This window comes from Felis catus, chromosome X (assembly GCF_018350175.1).
Source record: "Felis catus isolate Fca126 chromosome X, F.catus_Fca126_mat1.0, whole genome shotgun sequence".
Classification (NCBI taxonomy): Eukaryota; Metazoa; Chordata; class Mammalia; order Carnivora; family Felidae; genus Felis; species Felis catus.
In genome coordinates this window covers 65,148,820-65,154,016 of record NC_058386.1, presented here as the reverse complement: position 1 = coordinate 65,154,016, position 5,197 = coordinate 65,148,820, and the positions used below count along the sequence as shown (strand labels likewise).

Here is a 5,197-nt window from a genome sequence, read left to right as displayed (position 1 = left end):
TCTATGTCCATTAATATTTGCTTTATATATTTAGGCACTCTTGTGTTAGGTGCATAGATATGTACAATTGTCATACCCTCTTGTAAGATTGATCACTTGGCCACAGAATGTGCTTTGGGGTGAAGTCTTGAGACAAAGAAATCACCACCACCATCTCATCTATATTGTTCACCAGGCCTTGGACACAAAAAGAACTTCGGATTAATATGGGATTGCCTTAAGTAGAATCACCAAGAAGCAGAAAATCTGGAGAAAGGACCACCCATTTGGCTTTGTTGCTGTCCCAACAAAAAATCCCAATGGCACAATAAACCTCATGAACTAGGAGTATGCCATTCCAGAAAGAGACTCCATTGGAAAGAGGCTTGTTTAAACTACAGATACTTTTAGTTTAAACTTCACCTCCCTCAATGCAAATTTGAACTATCACTGTTTTACCCCAACTTGGACCCATCAGACACTGTGCCTGTCCATCTTTAAAGACATAGACTGTAGGCAAGCCATCATGATTAAGCAGATCTTAAGAACACAAGACCTTCTAAATGAATCAAATATCCCAGACCCAACTCAAGCAGAAGCCTACAGGATTTACTGCCAAAACAGAGTGCAGTATGAGAAGGTTTGAGCACAAGCCAAGAAGTTTGCACCTTTATAAGTGGTGACCATGTGGCATCATAAGAAGGAAGGGATTGGTTTGGAAAAAATTTGTGCACAACAGTTTTGCAAATTTAACATTGCTCTGTTCAATTACAATTACCTGGGGGAAGAACTGAGAGTACACAATTTTCCATTTCCACCACTGGTACACAGTTCTTGATTCACTGAAGTGCCTGGTTTTTCACACAGGATCTCTTCCTTAAGTCTTTTGTATATTTGATTGTGATGTAAAACTTGTTTTCATTTTAATATTGATGTCAGTATTTAAAAGCTGTATCATTATAAACTTTTATACAATGAGCCCCCTTGAACTAGATTCCTTTAATTGCAAATTCAGGAATGCTTCACACCAATTAGAGCTACACTTAGCCTCCAGCTGGCCTCTAACCTGCTTCATTCTCCTCTGAATTTGGGTTATGTTACTTATGAACCTCAGATCCAAAGTCAGCTGACCTCTAATTTCTGCAACACTTCCTTTGTTTTTATATGGAATTTGCCTGTGTTGCAGTTTAAACTATATATATTTTTAAAATATTGAGACACTTGTGTGGCTCAGTTAGTTGAGCATCTGACCCTTGATTTTGGCTTAGGTCATGATTCCAGGGTTGTGGGATCGGGCGCTGCATCTGGCTTTGTGCTGAGTGTGGAACCTACTTGGGATTCTTTCTTTGTCTCAACCTCTGCCCCTAACCCCAACTTGTGTTCTTTCTCTCTCTAAAGTAATAAAACAAAAAAAAAAACACATATATTGATCAATTTATCATCATATCATATTTGTCTCATTATGGTCTATTGTTTTCATTCTTTGTTTTGAAGTCTATTTTATCTTATATAAGTATGTATATCTTATATAAGCTTTTTTTGCTTTCATATGCGTGGTGAATATTTTTCTAGCCCTTCACTTTCAGTCTGAATGTGTTTTTAGGTCTGAGGTGAGTTTCTTCTAGGTATCATATAGATGGGACGTCTTTATTATCCATTTCACGATCCCATATCTGTTGGTCAGAGCATTTATGTCATTTACATTTAAAATAATTATCAATGAGTGTATGCTTATTGTCATTTTATTAATTGTTTTCTGGTTGTTATTGTAGTTATTCTCAATTCATTTTTTCCCTTGCTCTCTTTCTTTGTGATTGATGAGTTTCTATTGCATTATCTTTGGCCTTTTCCCTTTATTTTTTGTGCATGTGTCATAGATTTTGAGTGTATGTTTACCAAGAGGTTCATATATGATATCTGAATGAAATTAGTAGTCTATACTAATTTGATAGCAATTTAAGTTCAAACACATTCTAAATAAAATAAAAAAGATAATTTTCTTTCTTTTTCTTTTCTCTCTTCATTTATTACTCCTTTTTGTGTTTTATGTTGTTATCATTTTTTTACATCTTTTTATTCATAATCTTCAACATCATACTGGGAATTCTAGCAAATATAATTGGAGAAGAGAAAGAAATAAAAACTATACAGATTTGTAATGGAGAAATAAAACTGCCTTTGACAGTCAACAATGTGGAAAAAAACTCAACAAGAATCTGGAACTAATAAGCAGTTATTTCAAGTTTGCAGGGTTCAAGGTTGATATACAAAAGAGAATCATTTTTATATGCTGACAATTATAAGTGGAATTTGAAATTAAATACACAATATTTACTTTAAAACTTCCCAAAATGAAATTCTTATGTATAAATATAATAAAAAATTTAGAAGATCTATAAAAGGAAAATTACAATACTCTGATGAATGAACAAAACGCTAAGTAAATTAGGGAGATATTCATGTTTATGGATAGGGAGACTCCATGTTGTCAGTTATTCCTATTCAACAAAATCCCAATAAAAATCCCAACAGTTATCTTGTGGATATTGACACACTGATTCTAAGATTAATATGAAGAGTTAAATGATTCAGAATAAACACAATATTGCAGGGAAAGAACAAATAAGAAGACTGACACTACATTACTTTAAGCTTACTCTAAAGACACAATAATTAATACAATATAGCATTATTTGATGAAGAGAGAAATAAATCACTAGAACAGAATAAGGAGCTGAGAAATAGACCTACATAATTATAGTGAACTCATTTTTGACAAAGGAGCAAAGAAGTACAATGGAATAATGATAGTCATTTCAACAAATGGTGCTGGAACAACTGGAAATACACACACACACACACATTGATAAGAATCCAAATACAGACCTTACATATTTCCCAGAATTAACTCAAGATGGATAATAGGCCTAAATACAAAATATAAAACTATAGCACTCCTAGAAGATAAAACAGGAGAAAACCCAGGTGACTTTGTGTATGGTGGTGACTTTTTGGATACGCACCAAATACACAGTCCATAAAGCAAATAATTGATAGGTTAGACTTAATTTAATTTAAAAACCTCTGATTTATGAAATACAATTAAGAAAAACAAATGAGAACACAAGCCACAAAATGGGAGAAAACATTTGCAAAAGACACATCTGATGAAGGATTGTTATCCAAAATATATTAAAAAAATCATTTAAAAATTCAACAAATAAATGAATACCCTGATTAAAAAATGAGCCAGTCCTTAACAGACACCTCAATAAAAAAGAGAGATGACAAATAAGCGTATAAAAAGATGTTCCACATCATATGTGATCAATTAAATACCAATTAAAACAACAATGGAAGAGGGAGGAGTTAAGATGGTGGAGTAGTGAAGGGACCCTGGGTTTGTCTCCTCACTCAAACACAGAGCAACATCAAACCTTTTTGAACAACTGGGAAATCAATCTCAAGATTAACAGAATAATCTGAATAATTTTAGATAGAGAAAAAGGCAGGTATGCGGTGCACAAAGGTGAATTGGAGAGAAGAGCTGCAGTGTCACAGAGGGAAGAGAGCTGTTTTTGCAGAGAGGGTGATGACAGAGAGAAACAGTGCATCAGAGTTTGTGAAAGAAAGCACTCCCTCTGAAAGCAGCTAAAGAGAAAGAGTGAAAACATGTACAGGGACTGCATGAAAAAATTGTTCCCCAAAACCACTGATGAGAGAAAAATAAGAGGGCTTCAATGTCAGATTTTTATAAAGAGCAGAGCACAGAGTCTGAAGTTCCAGAGGTCAGTCCCTGATGGTGCTTCAGAAAAGAGGCAAAGTGGAGCCAGGGAGTAAGCAGCACGATTTGAAGATCCCCTGGGTCACATGAGGAAAAGTGGTTCCCCTGCTTAGAGTGCATTTGGTATAGGTGATATGTCCTCTCTGCAGGCAAAAAACCTGGCAGTGCCATCAAGCCACCATGTTCAATTGTATAGGATAAAAACATGCCAGCTAAGGGCAGCAACCCCTTACTCCAGGTGTGTGTTGTGATTTACCATAAACTCTGAGCTGCTATAGCTACATGGTAGCACAACTATTTATGGGGACAAGCTGGCCCCAGCAACAGTAAGATGACACCCGCCCCCAGAGGATCAATGCAGGTCAGAGCAACAGGGGTGTCTGAAGTGTGAGGCTTTGAAATACAGCTGTGCCTTAGATAAGACTCTGGACAGAGGTGACACCTGGTAGGCAAATTGAACACAGGAAGAAAGCAGAGAGCTGACAGAAAGGGAGACGTAAGAAAGGTAAGTGTTTGTAAGGATGCAAACTTCAAGCTGTAGAGACTACAGAGCTGGGTGAAACCATTTTCATCATTAGCCCACCAACACTGATCAACACCAGTGACCTAAACAGTGCCATCAAGTGGAGAATGGAGCTATTACACCAAAGGCCACTCTCTTGTGCCCTACAGGCTCATCTCCACTAGTGCAAATTGGCCTGAGAATCAGAATAGCAGGCCGCTTCCCCAGAGACCAGCACAATCCCTACAAGGAGCTTAATATAACAACCATAGACTGCTGCAAAGTTTCAGCTGTAGAAGACCTAAAGACATTGGTACATTGAAAGTGAAGGGATGGAGAATCATTTATCATGCTAATGAAGGTCATAAGAAAGCTGGAGTAGCCATACTTATATCGGACAAACTACATATTAAAACAAAGACTGTAACAGATGAAGGATGGCATTATATTATAATTAAGGGGTATATCCACCAAGAAGATCTAACAATTGTAAACATTTGTGTCCCCAACTTTGAAGTATCCAAATATAAAAGTCAATTATTCACAAACATAAAGAAACTCATTGATAATAATACAATAATAGTAGGGGACTTTAATCATCTAAGCAGAAAATCAACAAAGAAACAATGGCTTTGAATGACACACTGGACCAGATGGACTTAACAGATATATTGAGAACATTTCATCCTAAAGAAGCAGAATACACATTCTTTTTAGTGCACATGGAATATTCGCCAGAATAAATCATGTACTGGGTCAAAATATCAGCCCTCAATAAGTACAAGAAGATCAAGATCATACCATGCATATTTTCAGATCACAACACTATGAAAGTTGAAGTCAACCACAAGAAAAAAAAAAAAGAAAACCCTCAAATACATGGAGGTTAAAGAACGTCTTACTAAAGAATGAATGAGTTAACCAGGAAATCA

General features: G+C 36.0%; 1 pseudogene; it reads left to right on the top strand.

Moving 5' to 3' along the window:
• Positions 1-205: 205 nt before the first annotated feature.
• Positions 206-655, top strand: LOC109496328 (annotated as a pseudogene).
• The last annotated feature ends 4,542 nt before the right edge of the window (positions 656-5,197 follow it).